The 27695-nt window shown below is 45.0% G+C and overlaps 1 protein-coding gene across 4 annotated transcripts in view; it reads left to right on the plus strand.

Moving 5' to 3' along the window:
* Positions 1 to 20944: 20944 nt before the first annotated feature.
* LOC147692727 (cyclin-dependent kinase 17-like) overlaps positions 20945 to 27695 on the plus strand; it is a 600938-nt gene continuing 594187 nt past the window's right edge. For 2 of the 4 annotated variants that reach the window (XM_086938917.1, XM_086938920.1), the window contains exon 1: positions 21017 to 21296. The gene's annotated coding sequence lies outside the window, so the exon portion shown is untranslated. Of the gene's footprint in view, positions 21297 to 27695 lie in introns of all 4 variants that reach the window. The other 2 variants (XM_086938922.1, XM_086938918.1) reach the window with 2 other exon arrangements.

A 27695-nucleotide genomic window follows, 5' to 3' on the forward strand; every position in this document is an offset into this window, starting at 1 on the left:
GGCCTCGGAAACTCGATACTGCGGTACTGCGGTGCTGCGCATGCGCCTCGGAACAGGTGGGCCTCTGGAAACCTCAGACCTTGCTCTCTCACAGCTTGGGCTCTGGTTGGGATGATCCGCAATCCTCACCGCCTCGTGTGGATGCCTGGTCGCAGTCCGTCTCCTCCGTTGGCCTGAGGGAGTAAGCAGGAAGTCCCGCTGTCGTGTACACTTTAAAGTCCGTCACGGCTGTAGAAGGGGGCTGGACCTACATCGCCGGCGCGTGGGGAAGGGGACTAGTCCCTGTTCGGGCGCCAGATTATGTGGTAAATAAAATATTACCCTGTCGGAATTTCTATACTTAAACAAAAGGTCATGCATATAATGAGAGGCAGAGTCCGTGGTGTCCGATTCAAAAGGGCTTTATTTCAGTAACTCGAGTTAAGGGAGAATCGGGTTCCATCACCACTAAGGTTCAGGAAGGGTCTTCTGAACTTTATTCACAGAGTACATTATTTATACATTTAAACATACATTACGTTGCATAGAGAAGGCGGAGCGCTCCAGGCGGAGCAAGCGAAAGAGAGAGATAAGAGCACATGGGCGTGCAAAAGGGCGTGGAAAAAAGGCGTACATGTAGGCGTTCCATTGAGGAGTCATAGGTGGGTGGATACATGGAGGGGGTCTGCATGGTCAGCAGGAACCTTTACCCTACTTGTGCGCGCAACTTGGTCATGACGTACAATTAACGTGTAACTGGGGGGAAGCTGGGGGGAGCTGACTTTCGATCTAATAGAGAAACCTTCAATGTCAGGACGACCTGCACGTCTGGTATTATCTGATATCTTGAGTTTAGAGGATGTATTATCTGCAGTAAAGGTCGCTCGAGCAAAGGTTGCTCATCACTAAGAGCCATTGTGTGCATATATTTCTTCGTGCATTGCGTGGGGCCATGGGCCTTCTATGGATGCGAGCTCTGTAAATCACTTAAACGAAGACAGGAAGGCTAGGCCCTATCTTCTGCAGGCGGGTTATGTTTACCTTCTTCACTAAGCAGGAATGTGTTTCTGTGGAGCGAGTAGATAACTTGTGTAAAATACTGTCTTGGCAGGCCGGACTGGGCCCCTCTCGGCTGAGCAGAAAGTATGCGAGAGGTCAGGGATACATAGCTGAGCTGCAGCTTTCAGAGTGTCTGGAGGCACGGAGCCTGAATTCGGGTCCTGGCTCAGGCTGAGCCACAAAACGGGTTCATCTCGACTTTTAAACGTGCACCATGCAAATACATTGGCAACATAGGCCTCAGTGCAGAATTAACGTTTCTTTCATGGAAGCCTTGGTAACTGACATTCTAATGAGGGACGGAAATGCAGAGGCATTACTTTTACAGGCATGAGAGGGAAAGTGCATTGAGTGACATGAACATACACTAAACGTGGGGTACATGCAGGGGACACATTGGCCAAGTAAAATTTCTACTTCCTCACAACGCAGGAATGTTTTGTGGAAACGGATGCTTCCGATTTCGCAACGGGGTGAATTTTGTCACAAAGAAACAAGCTTACTGGACAACTCCATCCTGTGGCTTATCGGTCGAGAAAATTGTCTAAAACTGAATTTAATTACACTATTGCTGATAAGGAGTTACTAGCAGTAAAAGAAGCATTTCAGGATTGGTGTCACTATCTGCTTGGGGCCAGACACAAGGTAACTGTGTACACAGACCATCGGAATTTGCAATTTTTAAAGTCCGCCAAAACCCTGACTCCTCATCAATTGAGATGGTCGTTATATTTTTCAGAGTTTGATTTTGTCATAACCTTCAAACCAGGAGTGAAGAACGGCAAAGCTGATGCTTTATCGCGAATGAATTGTTCAGAAGATAAAAGAGTTCCCGGAGATGAACCAATCATTCCACGAGAGAGAATTGTGGGAGTTATTCAGTTAGAAGACTTCACCAAGGAGATATTGAAAAAATGCTCATGGCAGGAATTGGAAAAGTGGGCAGCGGACGATGAGAAAAAATCAATAAGGCACTCTTTACCATACTACGAAGAAACTTTGTATTTGCCCACCAGGGAATTGCAGGAAAAGGCACTGGCGAGTTGTCATGACGATCTGGTGGCTGGTCACAAGGGCAGTAAGAAAACACTGCAGTTGTTACAGAGGCATTTTTGGTGGCCAGGAATGGCAGCTCAAGTGGGACAGTATGTCGCAACCTGTGAACTGTGCATAAAAGGAAAGCCCTCTAGACAGAGTCTACAGGGGTTATTACAACCTCTACCCAATGGTCCAGGCCCTTGGCATACAGTATCATTAGATCTAATTGTAGATTTGCCACTTAGTCAGGGGTACACTGCCATTTTGGTGTTGGTAGACACCTTTTCTAAAATGGGTCATTTTGTTCCTTTTGAAAAAGTTCCATCTGCCCCACAGTTGGTGAAATTATTTAACCAGCATGTGGTGCGAACTTATGGTATTCCTCAGATTCTAATCTCGGACAGAGGTGCTCAATTTGTGTCTCGATTCTGGAAGAATTATATGCATAGTTTGGGCATAGACACTCGGTTCTCAACTAGTTTCCATCCAGAGACAGATGGGCAGACTGAGCGAGTTAACAGGAGTTGGAGCAATACCTGAGACTATATTTAATGGAGCAAGAAGGGAACTGGTCAGACCTGCTTTGGTCGGCTGAGTTCGCTTACAACAATGCAGTTCATGCCTCCACAGGTTTTACCCCATTCTATTTAAACTATGGCCGACACCCTAAAATAACTGTGGGGAAACTTATCGAGGAGAATCCAACTGTGGTAGAGTGGATAGCTAACTTGAAAAAATCTTATCAGCAGACTCAGTTAAATCTCACCAAAGAAAAGATTTCCTATAAACAGCAGGCAGATAAAAAGAGGAGCGTAGGAGAAACTTTTGAGGTAGGCGAGCAGGTTTGGTTTTCCACTAAACATCTTAGATTGAAAGGTAACAGGAAGTTTCAGCCTAGGTTTATTGGCCCCTTTAAAATACAGAAAAAGATAAACCCGGTAGTAGTCAAATTGCAACTTCCTCGCAGTTTAAAAGTGCATCCAGCATTTCATCTATCCTTGCTAAAGAAAAATCCTCCTAAGGCTCGACACAAAAGTAAACCAGCCCCAATCAGAGTAGAGTCAGAAGAGGGAAAGTCAGTTTGATTTTGATTGTGTGTGCATGAGGCATGAAGGCACTGGATCAACCGTCCCTACACTTTTGGTATCACACCAGATCTTGTCAAGTGTTAAGTTTCACTCATCAAACACAGCACAAGCCTTATTTGGAAACCATCTCACCTGTGGTTGTGCCTGGAAGAGCGAAGACAGGTGACAGGATGGATTTGGTGGCACACAGCTGCGGTCTATTGGCAGTGTGTGTTCATATGACTGCGTAAATAAATATGGAATGTTTCTTGGCAGTAGGCCACACATACAAGAGGTGTACAAACCAAACCCAGTCTGGGCGAAGTCAAGTTGAGCCTAATAGTTTTGTTAAAGGCACTGTGGGACATGATCTGTTTGCTTTTGGTCATTTACACAGATCTTTTAAAAGCACACTAACACATTTTTTTTCCTGGTCGTGTTTTCACTGTTGGAAATCGTGGGGTGACAGCATGCATCAGGAACGGAGTCACAGAGTCACGAGTCACGAGAGGCATGTTTTGATTTTGCTTGTTCAATGCTTATTGAGACTTGGAGATGGTCGCCCTATTCAACTGCCAATTTAAAATGTAAAAGAGACTTTGCTCGCGCTTACCTTTGTGCAGTCCTAAGGTCACGTGCAGCCTCTGGTGTCTTCTTCATCCACTCGCATCACAATGAAGATCGTCATCTGCTGCAGTGCTGTGTTTTGCGCATGCTGTTGCCTTGAGCCACCCGGTGAGACGTGATGGACGTGCCCCCATCTTAAGGCTGGCAATTCTACTCTTCATTTTTAAGTGTGATTTTAAAGTACAATTTCCCGTACTTGACTCCTGTCTTGCCAACCATGTTTGTGTCGGTTCTGATGTTTTAAATAAAGCTAATTGAAAATTTGGCCTTTCAAGAACGCTATCGTGGGAACAACAATTACACGCTTTCCTTGCCTGTTTGTGGATTTTCTTGAGGATTGAGCTATATCCGGTGAGAGGTTTTATTTGTTTTCTTCTGGCTCTACTACTCATCTCATGAATCTGCAGCATGAAGACATCGGCAAGACAAACTTTGAAGGTTTATCGTAGCACATGCCATTTTGAAATAACAACAGTGAGTCATGTCTTGCTTTTTTTTCGGTGGTGGCACACATATCTTCACGTTTCGCAAGGGTTATTGTTTCACGTAATATTGTTGTTTGAAAAATATTATTTTCACTGTGCTTAGTGATACTGCCATCTAGTGGCTATTTTTTACATTTTCTTTTGAATGTTTCTGTGTTTAAGTAAAATTTTTACTTTGGAGTATGTATGAAACAATATTTAATGTATTTCAAGTACAGTGTTAATATAATACAGATTCGATTTTTTTCAAGTACAGTTTTACATATTAATTTGTCCTTCACATTAGGGACATGTAGTTTTATTTGCAGGATTTAGCTACACTTCACATGGCCTCTATACAGGGGTAACCCTTACACGGGGTGAGTTGTTCCCTTACAAGAGGGTTGGCCCTACGTCAGGGTAAGCTTTGGGATTTTCATATCCAATTTTAAAGTTTACATTACGGTTTACATTACGTTTTTACCCTTACGTGAGGGTGGTCACTTTAACAGGTTGCAGGGGTGGGTCCCAGCGAATGTAAGACACCTTGTGCCGCACAATAAATTGATGCAGGGTTATATTCCCTATGTGCCTCCCGACATGGAGAGCACTTTACATTTTACGAAAGATTGACGCAGGGTTATATTCCCTACGTGCCTCCCCACATGGAGAGCACTTTACATTTTTGTTGTCCCTTAGTGAATAGTTTGGGGCAGGACTTAGGGTTTTAGCCCCTTTGTTCACATTACTTGTCTTCCTACACGGGAGTGCATATCACATTGCATTAGTGTTCCTTATTTTAGTTTTGGGCTGGACATTAGGTTTTTAGTACCTTTTGTCCACATGACTTGATTCTCCTCACAGAGAGCACAACGGTTGTCCCTTGTTAATGTTGGGGGCAGGATTTTGGGGTTCAGTCCCATTATTCAAAATTACATTTTGATCTATATTTATTTTATCTATTTGAGAAGGGGGATGGTTATATTGTATTGAGTAGCCATGTTTCCTTCTTGTCTTGGGTTCCTTTCCCTCTCGTGGCGCGGTGTTCCCGTCATCCCTGGGTCTGGGCTTTTGACTCTGTTTTAAATTGTTCATTTCCTCTCCATGATGTTCTCTTCATTTTTGGGATGTGGACTATTTATGTATAATGTACATTTATGCTTATAGTTAATTGCATGTTCATAGTTATGCATTCGCTCTTTCTTCTGTTCATTTGGGAAGAGGTATGTAGTAATCTCACATGATGTTTCATTACCTATGTTTCTTTACTTTAGCTGCTCAGCCTGTGTTAGTGTCCTCTGTATGGAATGTTGGTGTGTGGACCTTCACTAGAATGCCTGGGTGACTGGATGAGGTGTGACAGTTGGCCAGAGAGGCTGAGCATCTAGCAGGCTGCTCCTGGTGGGGCTGTGATTTACCACCTACATGACTTTTATCACCTGTTAACTTACTTCTGAATAAACCTACTTGGTTTCCATCATACCAGCGTAGCGTGGTTACTACAAAAGTTAGCCGTTGTCTTGGTGTCCTAGAATTTTAAGTATACCATGCATTGTGTTGCATGACATTTCATTTGCGTAATCAATTAGGGGTATACTGACAAACAGCCTGTTGAACAACTCTAGGTCTCCCAGAGTTGTCCAATCGTAATTCCACTCCTCCCTCTGCAGGCGATCCTGGTGTATACATGTATTACACTGATGAGCCCTTGGCTCGTTGTACTAGAGTTGCACAATCTTAAATCGACTCCTCAATCCCACTTCTCCTATGGAAAACAGCCTGTTGAGTGGAGGATCTGCCCAAAGCAGAGTGAAGTTGGAAGGGGGCAGCCTCAGATAAGCAAATGCAGAGAAAACTTAAATATCTGAACAATTGTGATTATAAAATGCACAATTTCAGCCTTTAAAAAAAAAATGCAAAGCCACCGGGAACAGGTTGGGCTTGCTTGCACTGTGCAATTCAGAGTGGACATTTACATCCCATGACTTTGAAAGTTCTCAGGCTCCACTGTCAGCAGCACTGGGGAGGCAGTTTAGGTCGAAAGACCTGATTTATCTGTAGTACCTCACACAGATTACCTCGCTGAGTACCTACTACATAATACAAAGTATGTTCTTTTTTTGCCTTTATTGTGTAAGATAGTCTTGCCCCCTCTCCCCCACGCCCCATTCTGTTGGTTTGTTTTACTCCAGTATCCAGGTTCTGAAAGTGTTCCCTGCCGTTAATGACTATATAAAAAAGTTTCTTGAAAATAAATAAAGCTAATCTATGCGAGTACCCACAATACCAGAGCACTGTGGCAAGCCATGTTTAGTCCTGCTAAACTTAAGATCAATTATAGAACAATCCTTTGTTTGGGTGTGTGCTCTCTCTCTCTCTCTCCAAGTGACATCCGTTTGAAAGCATTCAAGGGTTCCACAACAGTACAGGAAAACCTCCTGCCTATTTATGCCAATGTTTTTGCAACGGGTATTTGGCTTTGCACAACTGCCAAGATTTCTTTAAATTGAGTAATTTCTAAATTAACTGTTGTGAAAACTGCAACCAAGTCATGATTTACTGAAGATGATTGCTTGAGTAGTTAGAGATGCACTCACTGCTCATCTCGCTGTTGCCCTTTTCAGTAGTGCAACTAGAAGTGGCCTTCTACAAAGCTGCTTACTTTTCAAGACCACTAACCTTAAGTAAAGTATCTGCTTTCTCTGGAGTTAGACACAAACATCCTCCACGTGCAGCTAGGAACAAACTTCTCAAACTGTAACTGGGTTTTGGGTGTGTTTCATGGTCTGGTGGGACGGTTTTTACTGTTGATTTCTCTGATATTATTACAAACATTCCCCGTAACACAAGCACAAATGCATGCAGTCTCCCAAACCTTGCAAATCATTTATACAGCATGTATTTGCAAGTTTAAAATTGCCCTAGTTTGGTCACATTTCTCGCTATCTGATTTGCTAATGGGGGACACTTTGAATTTGGTGCCCAGGCCTATTTTGTGTAGCAGTCTGACCCGGCCTGTGCCTGATCGGGGGCTTGGTCTCAAACTCCAAAAATGACTCCTCTACCTGGATCTAGCTGCGGATGACCTCGTCATTGTCTGACTGCAGAAAACTCCATCACTGATTGGCCACAGACTCCTCCTGCGCTCCCTTGAAGAATTCATTTGGGGCAATGCACACTGCTGTGGGCCACAGATGCTGTCCTGATCAGTTTCTAGCTCTCCCACTACCCTGCCTGCGCTGCCAGTAGCCAAGGATCATCCTCCACCAGTGTCAACTTAAATATTATGCAGTTGTTGACAGAACAATTTTTAGGGGTTGTATAGAACACATTTGAATGTTATTACCAATTTCAAACACACATAATGCCAAACAGTTCTAAGTGATGTGTTAAATTTTAACAGTCACAAAAAAACTGTTGAAATATGTGTTGGCCACTGTGACAAAAAAACTTAAAATGACTGTGGTTTTGATACTTCGAGCTAGAGGTAACGGTAGTAGGCAGAAAGGAAGAGCAGTTCAGGTAAAGAAATAGAAAATACAGGGTACAAATAGAGAGAAAGTTTAGTTTCCCTAGGGGCCTCTTGGAAAGTTGAGGACCTGGGCACTTGCACACTTTGCTCTTGCCTTAAAATGTCCCTGTCCTCCACCAGTTCACAAGAACTCTACACAGTACTTGCGTCTGCATTTCACAAAATCTAGGTAGGTGAAAACATAGTTGATTGTTTTACATTTTCAGAGCATTTGCCGTTTGGGGGAAAGTAGTCTACCAGAGTGAGTGTAGTATTGTGCTTTGCCTATGTTCTCCCACTAGAATGTCATACAGTGTATTCCTTTGAGTAGCTCCATGGTGATGGAACTTGATGCTCTGACTGTTGTATTAGAGTTGGTCAGTTGACCTGACACAGTATCTGGATGGATGGGACCTTCACTCTTGGAATAAACGTACTTCTGTTTCAACCTTGGAACCTCCTTTATTGCTTATTTACACTAGCGACGAGCTAAGGAGACCAACCCCGGTGTATCTTTAAGAATTTAAACTAGTGTTATATGGGGAAGAAGTGCAGGTCCCAACATCTACAAGTTTCTCTTCAAGGAGCAACATCTACAAGATTCTCTTCAAGGAACAACTGGAGCAACTTCTCCACTTCTTCGTTCTGAAGGTGCCATGTGAGTGAATTACCCTTTTGACTTCTTCTTGGCATTTTCTTCTTAGGGCTACCTCTGCTTTACTGTGGATTGGGAGCGTTCGCCGCGCATCTCACTCTTTCTAGAGCCTAGTTGGGTTGGGAGGTTTCGGAGCGGCTCATCCACACACTCTTCTGTGCCTTGAATGTTTGGGGGCGAACTCTCTCTGACTGTGGATTGAGAGCACTCGCCGCAAGTCTCACCCTGTTAGAGATACACAGGTTCTGAGATTTCAGTGCAGGTTCATCCTCCCCTCTTGCGCAGCGTGGCCTTTGATAAACCGAACACCCGATTTGCTGCTATTCAGAATTTGTTCCCACTGGAAAATTAATGCTTATTTCCCTAGAACGGACGGTCTGCTGACTTTTTGTGTTCTACTCTGCATACACTTTTCCTGATCTGAACTGATAACTCTTTGGTACATTTGTTTCATGTCTACTGTGTGGTGTCTCTCTGTTGCCTTTTGCTTGCCTGCTAAATTACACCACCCACCCTGCTGCATGAGATCCTTGTCATTTCTTTAAATAAATATTGGTGCTCGAATGCTGTATCCACACGCGCTGCTGCACAAGCTCATTGTCATCATTCAAAATTGGTGCTCGCATGCTGTGTTCACACGCATTACGGCGTGAGCTCATTGTCATCTTTCAAAATGTGTGCAGTCCTACATCACACGCCGCTGCGTGAGACTTTTGTGACAGCAGCCTTTGTAATTTTGAAAGACAACATCTCACTGTCACGAGTCCTGGAGTGCAGGGAGCGCGTGTTTCTGCACGCTCTTCTTTGTCTTTGTTGGCTTCGACCCGTGGCATCCTTGATTGCTAGGAGAGCGCGTACCGGCGCGCAGCCTCTTTCAACTCTCTTTCGTCACTGCTGCATGTTCAACATGTTACGCTGATTACGTGGTGGCCTTCTTGGTTAAACTATAGGTTGTAGTTTAACCTGTTTTAAGGCCACCGACTGTTCTTGAGTATGCGGTCGCAACTGCAACTCCCCCCCACCTAAAGTAACAAATTGGTAACAAATAGTGACATCTTTGCCTCATGATGCTCTTCTTAATTTTGTTAGTTGCCACTTTTAACAACTCATTTTCGTATGTAGGTGTGTAAACATTTTGAATATAAAATCTTTATTTAAGCTTACAAAGTTAATATTTCATTAGCTTTTCCTTTTATATACAGTACAGTACAGTACGCTTTCCAAAGTGATTCCACAACACTTTATACTTGGTGGGCCTTGGTAGTTGACATATATTTGTTTTTATTTATTGAAGGTTTATTATGAATTTCCATTACTGACAACTATTTGCATAAGCTACCGCTCTCTGCAATCTTTTACATTGGTTTAAAATTTGTAGTGTAACCATGCAAAATGTTACTACCCCACCGTTGTTTTAACATCCCCTGGCGATCCGCCTATTAAATGGTCCAAATGGAAAAAAGTGTTTGAAAGATACGCTAAGGTGTGTGGAATCAATCTCAGTGCAGAGAGAAGAACTGCATTGTCTTGGTTCGGAAGGTCAAAATGTGTTTGATCACTTTCCTGAAATAGATGATCCAAATCTAAATGAGTTTGAAATTTGCATGCTAAAGCTTGAAAGGCATTTCTTACCCAAAGTAAGCACAATCCTGGAACGCTATCATTTTGGTTGCAGAACTCAGAATGAAGGCGAGTCAGTAGAGAACTATGTTACTGTCTTACGAAAATTGGGTTTGTCATGTAAGTTTGGGGCTTTATTGGAAAAAAGAATAAGGGATCAGTTCATGTTGGGCTGCAATGTAGAGAAAGTTAGAGATGATCCATGGCAGAAAGATGACCCATAGTTAGATGAAGTTCTTACAATCCCTAAGCAAATTGAACATTCACTAAAGTGTGTAGAAATTATAACCAAGCAAGAAGCTAAGGCCAATTTTGTTCACATGATAAAAGGTTCTGCCAAAGAAAAACATTTGAAGAAAATGTATTATGTTAAACCTGAAATTAAAAACTCTTGTACTTTTCAACGTAAATGTTACAGGTGTGGGAATGTAGGGCATCTTGTTAATGACAAGAAATGTCCAGCACTAAAAGCTACTTGCTCGAATTGTAAAAAAGTTGGACATTTTACTACAGTGTGTAAGGCTAAGAGAAACAAAGGCAAAGTCAACGTTATTTCACATGAAAATGACAGTGATAGTGATGGCTGTTCTGAGTTTGACTGTGGCCAACTTGTGTCACACGTGACAGAAAATGGTAAGAAAGGTCCTTTGGATGAAGTGATTGTTGAAGGAGGGAGTACCAGAGATTCAGGAGCGAAAAAAACCATTGTCTCCAGACAGTTTTACGTGTGCAAATTGAAAGATAAAGTAAGATTACGAAAGGCTGACATCAAACCCAGTGCCTACGGTGGAGAACCCATAAAGCTTTTAGGATATTTTGGGGTTTGATAGAGTACAAAGGCAGGTATCTATCAGGTAAAATGTATGTTTCACAAAAAGGAAATAGTGTCCTAAGTTGGTTCCACCAGAGAGTTTTGGGGGTGATTTTAGAACCAAACAATGATCCCTCGATTATTTTGAAGGAAAATGTTTATGTAAGCGAAGTTGCCATCAAGCAAGACAATGACGACAACTATACGTCTATGCTAAAAAGAGATTTTCCCAGTGTGTTTAGAAACGAGCTAGGATATCTGTGTGACTATGTGCATAAGATACGACTGGTTTCTGGAGCAGTGCCTGTAGCAGGTAAAGTGTGTGGTGTGCCTCTTGCGGTGAGTGAAGAAATGAAATCAGAATTAGCAAAACTCAAGGCTGAAGGCATTATAGAGGAGGTGGAAGGTACTCAATGGTTGGCTACGGTCGTAGCCGCCAGGAAGGCCAATAGTAGCCTGAGCTTATGCATCGACTTGGTGGAGCTTGATAAGCAGGTCATAGTAGACAAATATCCCAGGCCTAAAACCTCGGACATGCTTATGTTGTTACAGGGGGCTAAGGTCTTTTCCACCGTGGATCTAAAGTCTGCGTATCACCAAATAATATTAGATGAAGAATCTAAAGACCTTACCACGTTTATAACACCATTTGGGATGTATAGATTCATTAGGTTACCCTTTGGATTGGTGTCAGCAGTCTCCATATTTCAAAGGTCCTTGGAAAAGGTTCTAAGAGGTCAGTTCGGTGTGAAAATCTATCAAGACAATGTCCTGATTTATGGCAGAGATGAGCAAGAACATGACAAGAGGCTTAGGCAAGTACTAGAGAGGTATCATCAACATAATCTCACAGTTAGATTAGACAAATGTAAGTTTAAGATATCCTCTATTGATTACTTAGGTCACTCCATATCTGGTGAAGGCGTAGAACCCAAAAGTGATTTGGTCGATGCAATACAAAAGTTAGCGTCTACCGCCAATAGGTAGGAGCTCATGAAGTTCCTCGGGATGGCAGAATATTACAGCAAATTCGTAAGGAGTTTTGGTGGCAAGTGTGTCAATATGAGAATGCTATTATTCAAGGGTGTGGATTTTATGTGGTCTGACAAGAGTGAGGCTGAATTCAAAGAAATCAAGGAAACGCTCAAAAGCATCTTTAAGTTGAGGAGATTTGACCTTTCCAAGAAATCATTTCTTATCACTGATGCTAGTATGAAAGGATTAGGTGCAGTTTTGAAACAAGAGATGGTGATACTGAAAATGTCATACTGTTTCTTTCATGCAGTATCCGAGGGGCTGAGTTACGCTACTCGGTTATTGAGAGGGAGGCTCTTGCGGTGCACTGGGCCGTGAAGAAACTCAAAAACCTATTGTGGTAGACCAAGTTTGTTGTACGTTCGGACCATAAACCCCTAAGCGAGGTTTTTTAAAAAAAAAGGCATTTATGTGATTTCAGGCATGATCTCCAAATGTGTTGTTGCGCTTCAAGGCTATGATTTTGAAGTGAGATACCTGCCTGGAGCCAAAAATAGAATAGCAGATACCCTTTCGATATTAGTACCACGTGTTGATGATAAACTGAATCTTGAAGAAGATGAACTAAACAAATGGGTGTGTAATGTTGAGAGTGATGGTGTGAAAGAAAGCAGATGGCGTGAAGAGTGTGCCTCAGACAAAGAATTGCAAGAACTATTGTCATTACTTAAGGAAGGTTGGAACAATACAGTTAAGGGTGATTGTGAAGGGGAGGAGCCACGCGCGCGACCACGATGGCCGCGTGAAGGCTTAGCTCCGGACACTCCGTCCCTCCGTCGAGCCTATCCTGAATTAATCCTGTTGCCCGCACCCTGCAATCGGTAGGGGAAAGGAAGCTGGTCCCCCTGGTGAAATTTGGGAGTGAATCGAGCATCCCTACCCATCAGAACATTGTCTGGTGTTTGGAGGCCTACACCCCATTTCTTCCAGGGACCATGGTGCGTCATCCACCCGGACTCTAGTTGAACAACAGCAGGTCTTTTAACCGGAATTTGCGGCCCACATTCGAAACCGAAACTCATACGCTGAAGATGTGATGAACTCGGGTGAACGTATGGCGAAGATAGTTGGGAGACGCCTTCTGATCTGGGCTTGAGTGTTGGTGGTGGAGCCGCAGCGGTGCCCTGGGGTGCTGAAGGGGATTTTTCGGCTAGGTGTGAAAACTAGGATGGCGTCGAAGCCAGAAACCGAGAAGCCTCCACCGAGGTCGGGGCGTGGGCTGAAGAATGTGCAGACTCAAAAAATAGATCATTACATTCAGCCCAAGGGGTCGCCCTTGGAACAGAGGAAGACTCCGACGCACGGAAGAGACCCACCAAGTTAATCGGCGGAGCCGACAATGACAGATCTCATGGCAGCGATATACAACGTCCAGTCCGCCATGGTCGGGAAAATGGATGCGCTAGACGCTAATTTGGACACTGTAAAGTTGGAAGTCAACCTATTGCGGGCCGATTACGCCAAAACAAGCGAAAAAGGTTAAGTCCCTTGCCCTGAAGACTTCCAGCCTGGTGGATGATATGGCGGAGTTGCAACGAGAAGTCCGGGCCCTGCAGGCGGCACGGGAGGATACCCGCCGAAAGTTGGACGACTACGAAGGGTGCAATCGGCTAAACAACGTACGCATCCTTGGTGTACCGGAGAAAGCAGAAGGCCAAACACCCGATCTATTTATGGAAGACATTGTACTTAACCACCTGAAGCCGAGGGGCCTCAGTAACTTTTTTACAATCGAACATGCACATAGGGTGCCAGGAGGTCAGCCAAACCCAGGAGCACCACCCCGCCCGATGATAGCTAGGGTGTTGAACTTCCGTGACAGAGATGTGATTCTGCAATCGTCACGCTCCTCGAGCCTGCTGCATTATGAAAATACTACGCTTTCCTTCTTTCCAGACTTTACACAGGCCGTGTAGAAAATGAGACAGAGTTTTCTTCCGGTAAAGAGGAAACTAAGGGACAAGGGACTGAGCTACTCGGTGCTCTTTCCAGCGAAACTCAGGGTGGAAGCGGATGGTAAGGCCTGGTTCTTTGAACACCCAGAGGTAGCGTCAGACTGGGCGGACAGCAGAGCGTCGGAACATCCCGAAGAGCACCATCGTGTGGCTGAGGAAGATGGACAGGGATGAGGAAGGTGTCGACGGCAAAGTGTTTTACGCTGTGGACTTGGGTAGTGGACTAATGTTTTACTCAGGCGGACCCTGCAGTTACGTACAATTTGGGAATAATACTGTGGAGGGGGAGGGAGGGGCTGGGCATTGGGTTCCTCCCCGTTACTACTTTTAGTTACCTTAGATTAGTGGGGGGGCGACAGGCACACTGCGAGTTGGGGTGGGGCTCAGGCCTGATGCAGGGGCGCAGGGTGGCGGGGTGGGGTGGGGGGTTGGGGGAGATCGTTTTTGTTTTTTGTTCAACCTTTTTGAAATCATTGAGTAACTGTGTACGTTCACGTCGGGTGCTTGCGATCATGGGAATTGGGTAAATGTCACGAGAAGGGAAAGGATTGGGGTGAAGATACTGAGCTGGAATGTTAATGGGTTAGGCGATAGGATCAAGCGGGGGATGGTGAATCAGTTCATACGAAGACACTCCCCGGACGTGGTATTGTTGCAATAAACACACCTGATTGGCAATAGATGTATGGCACTGCATAAAGGAGGATATAAGTTAGTGGCACACGCGGGGTTCACCACTGGTTCTAGGGGGATTGGAATATTGTTAAAAAACTCCTTTCCCTTTGAGATACGATCAACATGGGCGGATAAGAGAGGCAGGTATGTGGGTGTTTCCGGTCAGTTGGAGAGTAAGACAGTTACATTCTTGTCAGCGTATGTCCAGCCTGGCCTGCAATCTGACACCTTCCGAGACCTAGGCGCTGTCTTTCTCACGCTGCCCCTGGGCCCTCTAGTCGTGGGGGGTGACTTCAACGCAGTGTTGGATGGAGAGCTTGATAGACACCCAGGGAGGGTTCTTCGTCAGTGCCAGCGGTGGCTCCCAGAATTTTTAGAAACATTGGGTCTGGTAGACAGCTGGAGGACACGGAACCCCACGCAGAAGGTGTTCACTCACGTCTCTGCCGCACATAGTAGCATGTCACGGTTAGACTATATTCTTATACCAGCGGCGGAAGCAGTGACCATCAGGGAAACCGGGTTTATGAGCAGAGGTATATCTGATCATTCCCCCGTGTGGTTGCGATTAGACAACGGTAGTCTGTCGGCGGGTAGAATTGCCCCCATTATTGAGTGGTATCTCAGAGACCCGTGCGTGAAGAAAGAGGTTGTACGCCTCTCAGATCAGTATTTTAATGAAAATGTTGGCAGTGTACATTCAGCAGGGGAAGCCTATAAAACGGTTATCTGAGGTGAGGTTCTGTCCCTGGTAGCGAGGAATAAAAGGAAGCATCAGAAAGACATTGTAAGAGTGGAGACAGAGGTGATGACCTTAGAGAAAGAAATATCGGAGTCGCCCAATCAGAACGGTCTCCATCAATTGAAACTCCGTCAGGACGAGTATAGGGGCATGGCCCGAGAGAAACTGTTGCTCAATACAATGATATACAGAGTAGAATCTACGAGCATGGTGATAAGGCGGGGAAATTAATTGCATGGCTTGAGCCGGGGGAGAGAGCCTCCAGACTGGTGCCTGAGTTAATTGTTAGAGAAGCGTGCAGTGTTACTGATCCGCAGGAGGTGGCGGAAGAGTTTGCCTCTTATTACAGGGAGGTGTACACCTCGGCGGCTTCCTACACCGAGGAAGAAAATAGTGCCATGATTAAAGATATAGCGATGCCGACTCTGTCTGACGATGACAGGAAGTATTTAGACTCCCCCTTCACTGACGACGAAATAGCGCAGGCAATAAGAGGCACGAAGTCCGGGAAAGCCACTGGCCCTAACGGGACACTGATTGAATTGTACAAACTACATGCCCAGAGGCTCGCGCGCTACATGCGTGCGATGTTTCTGGAGAGTAGGAAAGAGTGTGAACTCCCCTATGACCAGCGGGTTGCTAATATAGTTGTCATCCACAAGCCAGGGAAACCCAAGACACAATGCTCCTCTTACAGGCCTATTTCCCTGCTTAATGCAGAGCCTAAAGTACTCGCCAAATTGCTGGCAGTGAGGCTGGTTAAGGTGGTCTCCACTCTAATACACCCTGACCAGTCAGGATTTATGCCACGCCGTAACACTGAGCTAAACCTGCGTCAATTGCATGGGATTCTCTGTTGTTCTTCGACCTTGCAGGAGCCTGCGGTTTTAGTGTCACTTGATGCCACCATGGCTTTTGACAGAGTAGAATGGCCTTATCTGTTCGCGTTGCTGTCAAAAATGGGTATTGGGGAGGAATTCATAGAGTGGGTGAGACTTCTCTATGCTAAGCCCTTGGCGAGAGTGACGGTCAACAACTGTAAGTCGGCTCACTTTTTATTACAGAGGGGCGCGAGGCAGGGGTGTCCCTTATCCCCGTTGATCTTTGCGCTGGTGTTGGAGCCTTTGGCGGCGTGGGTCCGATGGGACCTAACAATACGTGGTCTGAGATGGACACCGGAGTGGGAAGACAAGATCTCACTTTACGCAGACGATATTATGTTGTACCTTACCAAGCCCAGAGCTTCTCTGATATGTTTTTTGGACATCCTGTCAATCTTTGGTAGATACTCTGGATTTGCGATTAACTGGTCGAAATCTGTCCTATTTGTCTTGTCTGGGGAACCACCAGTGATCCCGCAGTCATGTCCTCTCCAGATAGAGAAGGTGGGATTCACTTACTTAGGCGTCTATATAACGTTTGATGCAAAGCTTAGATTTGAGCGCAATCTGGGTTCCCCTCTGAGCCGATTGAAAAGCGATGTGGTGCGCTGGAGGGCTCTTCCACTCTCCTTGCTTGGAAGGGCGACGTTGTTCAAAATGATGTCCCTTCCTAGATTTCTATATGCACTGCAGAATGCGATGGACCCGGTTCCAGTGTCCTACTTTAAAGAAATAGAAGGGTTGCAGAGTTAGCTTTTATGGGAGGGAAGTCCTAGGATATCCTTTCTGAAGTTGACCCTTCCCTGGTATGACGTGGGCATTGGACTCCCTGATCTGAGGAAATACTACTGGGCATCCCAACTTGCGGCCATTAATCAAATCGTATACGGACTTTCAAGAGACACGGGATATGCCATGGATAGAGAACAGGCACCAAGGGGAGATATCTGTAGGGCGTTGTATGCCAGGATCGGAAGATTTCAGTTAACGGGACCCACTGCCCACGCGGTAAAAATTTGGCATATTGCGAAGAAGTCTTTGGGTTGGGAGGGGAAACTATAACTCTAGCAACGCCTATGATAAATTCTGAGCAATTGGGGAGCCTGTGGAAATCAAAGGGATTTGATAAATGGGATTTGATTGGTATCTCCCAGGTGAGGGATGTTTGGAACGGGGTGGAGATGCACACGTTTGATTCACTGAAAGCAAAATATGAACTGAATGATAGTGAGCACTTCCGCTACCGCCTGGTTCGACATGCTCTGATGGCCCGAGTGCAGTGGGGTGGGGTGCCCCCTGAGGCATCGCCTCTTGAAGACCGGGTGCTCCATGGCCACCTCCCAGAAAAAATTGTTTCCCTAATATATAGGAAGCTCGTAAATCACATGGATGATCCTTTAAGGAGGCTACGAGAAAAGTGGGGCGAGGATGGTCTGATATTGGATGATGAAGATTGGGTTGAAGCTGTTTCCTCTCCAAAGGTGGTAGCCATCCAGATGAGGCTCCGGTTGATTCAATTCAAAATCTTACACCGGATCTACATCACCAGGCCTCGATTGGTGAGGATGGGGCGGGGAGAGAGTGGTGATTGTAGGAGAGGTTGCGGTGAGCTGGGAACCTTCCTCCATGTACTGTGGGACTGTGAGTATGTACGTGTGTATTGGCTTAAGATCCATGAGGTAATGACGGAAGTGATGGGAATAGATATTCTTCTGGAGGCCCGTGGATGCTTGTTGAATGTGTGGGAGCCAACTGACCTGAACTCCTCACAGAAGCAGTGGGTGACCCTGGCATGTATGGTGGCAAAACGGAATATAGCACAACTGTGGGGGACCACTCGGGCTCCAGACCTCACCAAGTGGTCTGAGGACCTGGATTGGTGCATGATGAGTGAAAAGAATGTGTATGTAGCCAGGGGTTGCCCTGGCAAGTGGGGGAAGGTCTGGAGGCTTTGGAATACGTACAGGGGTGGCCTTTGCGAACCACCGACAATCGTACCCACATTGGAAATGTCTGACTCCCCGTTATCCTAACTGTGATTATTAATGTAATATATCCTGTGACGCGACGAAAAACCTTCATGCTATGTAACTCACCCGGCGTGCACAGAATGTTACAATATGTTTTCTTTTGTTTAATAAAAACATTAATAAAAAGAAAAGGGTGATTGTGAAAAGTACTGGAATGTTAGGCATGAGCTTTCGGAGTGTAAAGGACTAGTATGTAGAGGAACTAGGCTTGTCCCTTCTGTGGTGCTTCATCTTGAGTTGTTGGACTTGGCCCATCAAGGACATCAAGGCATGTCAAAAACAAAAGAAAGGCTTAGACTAAATTACTGGTGGCCTAGGATGGATCTGCGAGTTGAGCGTCTAGTGAGAGAATGCGTACCTTGTACCTTGAGTGAGAAGTGCCTTAAGCCCAGAGTACAACCCATGGTTGTCGGAGAGCACCCCAAAGGGCCATGGGAAGAGATAGCACTTGATATTTTGGGCCACATACAAGGCAATGGAGGTGATGTTTATGTATTCGTACTCATTGATATGTATTCCAGGTGGCCAGAATTTAAGCTCACTAGGGGTATTGATACAAAACATGTCATCCTGTTTCTCAAAGAACTGTTTGGTAGAGAAGGACTGCCTGGAATCTTGTTAATGGAGTCCAGTTAGTCTCCAATGAAATGGAAGAATTTTTAAAGAGTTGCTCCATCAAACATAAAAGGTGTTCCTTATATCATCTTGAGACGAATGGAATGGATCGAGTGCTTCAATTGAGTCCTAAAGGAAACCATTGCCATGGCCAAACAGAATAACCTGGACTGGAAAAAGGAGATAGATAAAAAAAGTATACATTTACAGGGTTTCTCTGCATGCCGTCACTGGGCTAAATTTTTTTGAATTGTTTAAGCGAAGGTACCCGAACACGTTCATTGCACCTCATGGGCCAACAAAACTGCATCAGAAAGAGGGCCATTGGTTTCCGATGGTAAATGGAGAGTCAAAGAGGCTGGAAAAATTGATGCTCGAAAGCTAATTTTTAATTTAAAAAATCAGTGAAAGTTACTCCTGTGAGAGTAGGTTATTGTGTTATGATTAGAACTCCTTTTCGGAGAAGGACATTGAATTTGTTTCCGAAATCACACATAGTGATTAAAGTTTTGACCAACACCATAAAGACTGAAGACTCTCGCATTTGGAACCTTAATAGAGTTGTTGTTATTAGGAACAATGTCTTAAGTCATAGTGCAAGAAATGGTCATTCCTCGGACTCCGCTTTGCCATCTCCAACAAAATCGGCTCCAGGCAACGTAAGTAAGTTTGTGAATTCTCGAAGAGGAAGAAGAATTGCAAGACAACCCTCAAAATGTAAAGACTATGTCATGGAGCAAAATGAGAGATGAGATCTCTCCTTGTTTAATTCACTATAGTCCCTTCTGTATTTTTGTTTTTGTTTCATTTGTTGTTTTTCTTTTAGTATAAAGAGGGAATGTGTGTAGTATTGTGCTTTATAGTATTGTGCTTTAGCTATGTTCTCCCACTAGCATGTCATACAGGGTATTCCTTTGAGTAGCTCTATGGTGATGAACCTGATGCTCTGACTGTTGAATTAGAGTTGGTCAGTTGACCTGACACAGCCTACTGAATGGATGGGACCTTTACTCTTGGAATAAACTTACTTCTGTTTCAACCCTGGAACCTCCTTTATTGTTTATTTACTTGATTTTATAGCGATTTTTCCTTCTTGGGAAATAATTGTAAACCTTAGTCATGAACGTCCTATAAAATGACCAGGGCATCTGTTTACTACAATGCAATCTTGACACTCCCATGTGTTTGAAAGTGTCTCTTTTAATCTTGAGGTTATGGTCTATTTTCGTTTCCAAACATGTACACATCCAGCTAACAATTTCAATGGTTTTATACACCTAAACCCACGCAGGAGATGTGGTATGTCATCTCTAGTCAGCAGCCTGGTAACCTAGGTACCATTACTTAGGATTCTATTTTTATCATATTAAAAGCAAAACCAAATGTTCATGTGAGAAATCGTCAAAGCATTACATTTCACTTGACAAGGTTTCACCTGATGTTAGCTAGTTGAATCCACACTTCTATTGTGACCATTGCTCATAAAGAAATGGTATGGATATTTTGTGTGACTTCATTGTTCAGGTATCAGGACTGCAACCCGTTGTTGCAGACTTCCGAAATGAGTACGAGTAACCGAAACCGCGATGAAATGATGAATAATCCATTTCCTCCAGTGCAGCCATGACTGTGCTATTGTGTGTTGCGCCACCTACGTTAAGCTCTGGTATGTAGAAAAAATATCATGAGTATACACTTTCCTCTGACTAACAAGCGCCAGGCTATGCAGTTTTGTTGACTCGCCTAGTGACGTCCTCTTAGTGGGTGTAGCAGTGCTATTCCTAAATCCACATTGCGATGACTCATGCGGTATGAAGCAGGATTAAACGTGCACTAGGGTAAAGAGCGTAATGCATTCTATCTCACATTTGTTAGATATAAAACTAAAATCAACCGCTTATTCCTAATCAAAAACGTAACTATAATCAACACTTAAAGACTTACTTAGTTAAATTGACGGCATTTCCACTTATAGCATATTGATTCAGTAACTTTTTTCAATGCGCATCATTCATTAATGGTGCCTATGCGCTTGTACTAATTTTTTTCTTTTTTATTTCATTTCCACTGCTGTTTCCGTGGAGGCGTGAGGCATTCAAGCCCCTCCCACTTTTTCTCTTTGGGTTGCGATCCCTTTAAGAGCCATGTAAACAAAGCTCAACACCCACCAGCCCCGCCTCGCTGTCACGTTTGGATTACGTTTTCCTATACGTGTTATCGTCATCGATCGCACTGTCTCCGTTCTAGGAAGCGCTGTGCGCTAAGCAGGGGGAGTGCTGTTGCCAAGGTTGAGAGGCACTGAGCGCGCGGACGCCTGAATTGTTTCTTTGCTTCCTTGCTGCTGCACCTCCGAGAGGAAGTTTGCACACTGCCGCCGCCGCACATCTGCTCACTTCTTGCCCTCCCCCGACGCCTTGGTCCTTCGCTCTCTACCCGGGACTGACGCTTCCTGTCCGGCAACACCCGACGCACTGGTCTTCGCTCTGACTGAATTGAATGGAACTGACAGTGGCTATTAACCGGCAACACATGGTGGGTACAGTTAAAACTGTTGTGAAACCTGCGGCACGCACATTCTCAATTTGTTGTAGTATATGAAGATGCGGTACCCCTCTAAGATGGCTCCCGCTATCTGCCGTATGCGGATCGGTAGAACGCTAGGGAGCGTGTCCGTCTTATATGTCTACTTGATGCTGCAGCTGATTTTGCCGCTGTGGTTTTTTGGCTTTTGGGTGTCTAAAACATACTGCTTGACCGGGTGTGCACAGATGTGAGTCCGGACAGGGCCGGTACTCTCAAGTAACCTAACCTGTACGTGCTGGTTCCCCCACCAAACTGCGTAGAAGTCCGATGGGAAGCTCTGCTGGATATGAGCAGAGCTGCCAGTATTGCCCGTTTCACAGTGCAGCAGTCCTCCTAACAAGCAAGTGGATGGCCCAATTAAAACCATTGGAGTATTGAAGGGCTCCTGTACCTTTTACCATGCACGACAAGTCTGCGTCGCCACTCATTTTGTGTTCCTCGCCACGGCTGTTGCTCTTTGAGTGATGCACTGTCCACACTTCTCATGTCGCCCTAGTGCTCAAGAAACAGTGGCTGCTAAAATGCTAATTGAGATATACTACACTTAAATGTGAAGACTGAAAACTTTTCTATGGAAAGAATGCCAGTTCTGAAGAATTTAATACTACCAACCCAGTAGACCTATAAAGAGCCCTGCTCGAGAGTACTCTTAGAGTAGTACATTTTTATTGTATATAGTTAATTAAAACCTTTACAATATTGTTCATATAAAAAAGAGAAGAAACATATGATTTATAAATAAAATATACAAACTGAAGAATCGTTAAAAAAAGACTCTATAATGTCTGTGTACGTGATATTTTTGCAGTTATACTTCGCACAGTCGGGTTCAGACCTTTGCAGTCCTTTACCTCAGTGTTCAGGATTAGCTGGAGTGCCTTTTGGCAAAATCTAGCGGCCCTACAAGCTGTCTGCAGTTGATGGCTGTTCAGAGCCAGCATGACTGCCGGGCTGCATGATCTGATTTGAAAAAGTAGAAAAACATGGAGTAGGTAATAACGTCTCAAGTTTGTTAAAGACGGACAAATACACAATATGTGCATCCAGGATTCTTCCATTTCCTCACATAGTCTGCAAACAGGTGTCAGCCATGTTTGCTTCCATGTAGGTGTATGATTTTTTTAATATGGTGGTTCCCAGCCGTAATTTTAACAGTATTTTTGGAGTAGCTGGGGATATATGGTTGACTAAATATGGTTGTGGCTCCAGCTTCCCATACGTGGTCAACACAGTCCATCCATGTTTTTTATTTGCTGTGGCAGCTTTGTCTACTGTCCATGATATTTGCATTGCTGCTGCGTTAGTCTCTTTTTTGAACGCCACAAATGATTGGTTTGTGTTCCATGCCTTTTCCAACTTAAGGCTCGAGACGGCGTTCTCCCATACCATTTTCCATGAGTTTTGTCTTTTTCTGGTTGTTCATCTCAGTCTAACAGAGGCCCATGAGCGTGTCCTCTTCAGCAGCTCTTAATTTCCAGCATGTTTTTAACATGGATGCTTGTCTGATTTGGTGCTGGTTTAGTAGACCGAATTCTAAGCGGATCTGTGATTGAGATACAAACCTCGGAATCTGAAAGATGTATTTGAACAACTCCGATTGTTGTGTGTTCAAAAAGTTAGCATCTTTTTCCCTTATACAATTCCGATCCATACGTAAGAGATGGGAGAAATTTTGCAGATATTACCTTCAACAAATGCGAATTGGATGGACAATTCATTTTTCTTTTTAACAAATTTAGGGCAAAGCGTAGTTTCATAGCCTGTGCCTTTCTGTAAGACTGATGATCTTTCAGCGACCACCTGGCATCAACTACAACTCCCAAGTATTTGTACTTGGAGGTCTGCTCTAATGTGTTGCATGCAATATGCCATTTAAAGGATTTCCTCCCTGGCCGAGATGCAAAACACACGATCTTTATTTTTTTTATAATTACTTTGGAGCCCTTGTGCACAGATGTAGTCGTTGAGCTTTGTGATGGAGTGTTGTAGGCCCAACGGAATTTGACTGCAGAGTACAATGTCATCTGCATACTGTATGCTCCTAATTTTGTGGTTGGCTAACTTTGGTGGATCACTCTCTGTTTCCGCGATACACTTGTCCAGGTCCGCTGTGAAGATGTTGAAGAGAGTTGGTGCCAATACACAGCCCTGTTTGAGGCCAACATGGGTGAAGATTTTACCTGTCGTTCTATCGCCATTTACTAGTTTTATTCTGACCCAGGTATGCGAATATAGGTTTATAATGGCCAGCAGCAGCTTTCATGTTATTTCCCAGTTGGCCATTTTTCACCATAGTGCCTCCCTCTGGACTGTGTCGAACGCTGCTTTGAGGTCTACAAAGCATGTGTACAGTTTCGCTGAGTTTTCCCTTCCTTTTTCCACCATAAGATTTAGCGCCAGCAGGTTGCATGATGTGCTGGTTCCTGGCCTGAAACCTGTCTGCGTGATCGGCAGAATCTTGTTCGCACTCACCCAATCTTCCAGGTCCTTCAGAAGATTCGAGGCATAGATTTTGGCCTCGACGTCTATGAGTGCAATAAGGCGGTAATTGCATGGGTCGGACCCAATGTTCCCTCTAATTTTTTTCCTCTGTGTGCGGCAGCGGAGGGTCTCTGTGCGCTGCAACCAGAGCTATGTGCGCCAGGAACCAAAACGCGTGTGTCTGCGGCGCCAAATGGCACTCAAAAAGTTTACTTTAAAAAGTGAAAAGATGGTGCATTTTCACACATACAGCGCCACAATAAGGGTTTTAAGAGCAGTTTGCAAATTGGATAAGCACGCCATGACATGAATTGGTTACACTGGCAAGTATACTTCAAGTTTAGAAAAGCACAAGACTTCAATGGTGGTACCATCATAAGATTTTAATAAATATTCTTAACTGGAGCACAGTTCATTGGGTGGAGAAATGTCCCTGTGCTCTCTCTGCCCAGTCTTTCCTTCTGTACCCCTAGCTGCCCCGTGTCTCTCTGCCCGTTCTGCCTTCTGTTCTAAGCTGCCCCTATATTTCTGTATTCTGTATTTTGCCTCTGTGCCATTCGTTTTTTGTGTCCGTCTACCCTCTATGCCACTCGTTTTCCCCTCGTTTTTGTGCCCCTTTTGCCTTCTGTTCCACTTGTTTTTCCCTCATTTTCTGTGCTTTTCTGCCCTCTGTTCCACTCGTTTTCCCTTGTTTTTTGTGCCTTTCTGGCCTATGTCTCACTCTTTTTTTGTGCCTTTCTGCCCTCCTGCCTTCTGTTCTGCTCATTTCCCCAGCTGCTGTGACCTTTTGTTTAGGTATCGCTGTTAATCAGAGCCCCTTCACGGGCTCCGATTAACAGCAATACTTAAACAAAAGGCTACATTCTGCCCCGCGCTTTGCTAATAAAAAAGTAGAGACAGTTTCCAAACGCAGCGCGTACTTTAGCACACGCTGTGTTTGGAAACTGACTACCAGCCGCACAGCAGACATAGAACAGCCAGGGGGCATGGGCCTGTCTCACCCTCCTGGATGAGAGCCCTGGCTGGCACCAGCCAAGGCTGATAGGGGCCCACGTGGGCTCAGACCGCACAGCAGACATAGAACAGCCAGGGGGCATGGTTCACCCTCTCACCCTCCTGCAGAAGAGTCCTGGCTGGCACTAGCCAAAAGTGCCAGGGGCATGGTTCACCCTCTCACCCTCCTGCAGAAGAGTCCTGGCTGGCAACAGCCAAGGGTTTAAGGGGCCCATGTGGGCCCACACAGACATAGAACAGATCAGCCCCAGAGGTTGGGGCAGAAATGTGAACTCTTCAACAAGCCTTCATACATCTCTTCTCTGTGGCTTCGGATGTTTACCTCTGGTTGACAAGAAAATCTCACTTTGAATAGAAAAGGAAAATGCTTCCAGAGTGCGCTCTCCTTCCTCCTGAGGACAGATGCCTTGTGCCTGCCGAGGAAGGTGCATAAGTATCAAACAATAGCAGAAGCCGAAAGCATGGGTGCCGGTGAGACACTGTGCATGCATAAGTGTCTCTGGCACGCAGTGCATGCATAATGTCTCTGGTGCGCGGTGCGAGCACAGGTGTCTGTGGTACACGGTGCGTGCATGAGTGTCTGTGGTACATGGTGCATGCTTAAGTGTCTGTGGTACGCAGTGCATGGACGAGTGTCTGCAGTACACGGTGCATGAATAGGTGTCTGTGGCATGCGGTGCATTCGTAGGTGTCTGAGGTACACAGTGCATGCTTGAGTGTCTGTGGTACTGCTACTCACTAATAAAGGAATAACCTTTAGGCATATCTTGAGGTAATCTTATGCACCTAGGACCTCTTAGCAGGAGCAAATTTTGGTTGGAAGCGCAATCTAAATTACGAAACAATAACTCTTGGAAAGCCCCCATACAAGTTATCTAAAAGCAAGGCACGAATAGCAAGTATTTTAACTTTACCTCCAGAGAGGGGCTTCTCCGCTGCCATGTGCTGTGGCAAGTCCAGGGCTTTTATTCAGTGTAAGAGCTGGCAATGCAATCAGGAGACTACCTACTCTACTTCCTAATTTGTATTTTTCTTTAGCTTCCTGACTGAGCGAAGAGGTCCGACACTTTTTTAGACACACCCCCATCCAGTAGGCCCATCTGCATGCTCCCTTCTAGCCCTGGTCAAGAAGACTTATCAATGCCCCTGTTCCTCCACCATGGGTTCCACACCTTCCATTTTTTTGAGCCTCCCCTTCCTGTATGTACCGGTTTCTCTGCCATCATGCACCAGTCCATGTCCTTTGCCCAGTCCTCCGCCCAGGCTTGAATGTCTGTGCTTGGCACTCCCACCCCCCTAACTTCTGGCTGTGTTCCTCTTAGCCACTGCCAGTACCACCATTAGCAGCAGTTTGGTGTGCTGCAGAGGATCATCATCACCTCACATACGGAGTATCAGCATATTGACGGTATTCTCTACTTTTGTCCCTGTTGCTCTGTAGAAGCCCTGTCCAACTGGAACGGCGTAGGGCTGGATTCTCTCATAAGCCCACATGGTGTGTAGGAACTCTAAGTGTGACGCATCCCCTGCTGCCCACACTGGAGCCTGCCCTACCCATGTTATAGATGAAAACCCCGTTGTTGTATGCCCTGTGCAGCAATTGCAGCTGCGCCAGATGTAACTCTGGCCTTATCGCTATCACCCTCTGGGCCTGGAGCACCTCCTCCCACTCCCCATCCTCAAGTGTGTCCACATCTTTTTCCCAAGCAGTCCTTAGTGTGGACATTCCCTCCAGCGAATTAGACATTATTTTTCAATGTATTAGGGAGATGGCTTTCTTAGCCAATGGTTCCCTTAGTAGCCTACCCTCCAGGGTTGAGGATTCTTTGATTGTGTTGTCACTAGTGGTGTGTGCTGTCAGTGCTTCTCTTACTTTCAGGTAGAGGAACAGCAAGTCCAATATTTGAGATCATCCATCTTCTGGTTGGAACTTAAGGAACCTTGAAAGCATGTGCTGATTCCACTATACTTCCTTTGGTTCATAGCCATATTCACAGCCAGTAGGAAACCTGCTCTTGTCTGTCAGAGAGTTCAGTCTCCATCTTTACCTGCGCTCACGCAGTACCATTATTACTATGTAATTTGTTTTTTATTACTAATTAAGTAGCGTGTTCGTTTTCTTTGTACTTGCTTTTGAAGGTTCTACCATTCAGTCGCAAGCTGTTGAAACCAGTTTGCTTTCATTTTGCACGACCGTGTCTAGGGATGGTTGTAAGAGTGGCATGCTGTCAATGGGGAAAAGATAAGGCAATGGCAGGCTTAAGGAGGCTGAGCTTGTGACAGTTCTCAGATAGGTACAGTTTGACCTAGGAACTTTTAGGAGAGTTACAGTATTTCCTGGTCACACCTTTGAAATACAACTTCAGCACAGACTGGCCTCGCCCAGTAATGCTGGGAAGTGCCTATTTTCACCCTTGCTTGAGGCATAGTTATTGTGCGTCATATTGTGTGACTCTGTAGTGGTAGCCACGCAAGTCTGTAATTATTGCAGATGCTCTGATCTTCTGTGCACCATACCTAGGTTTGCAGGTATTCTAAGAACCACAGTCCAAACATATTCAGCGAGTACGAGAAACTTAAGTGCCTTGGAAGCCAAGGACTGAGATGGCCTCAACCCGGGCTAGGAAAGTCCAAGGCAGATCTGTTCAGGACGATTATCCTGAGTTAAAGCAGGCCAGACAAGAACAGTGCAGCATGCAGAATGCAGTCCTGCCAAGCGTCACGCAACATGTGTGACGCCCACGCATTTCGGTGCTGTGATCCGCATCACCACACTGAAATGAAATGTCACGCATTTTGCCAACGGTGCTTGTCACTGTGCCCGTCACGGTGTGGCTCTCTCTGCTGCTCGAG

Source organism: Lissotriton vulgaris, chromosome 9, assembly GCF_964263255.1.
Source record: "Lissotriton vulgaris chromosome 9, aLisVul1.2, whole genome shotgun sequence".
Lineage (NCBI taxonomy): Eukaryota > Metazoa > Chordata > Amphibia > Caudata > Salamandridae > Lissotriton > Lissotriton vulgaris.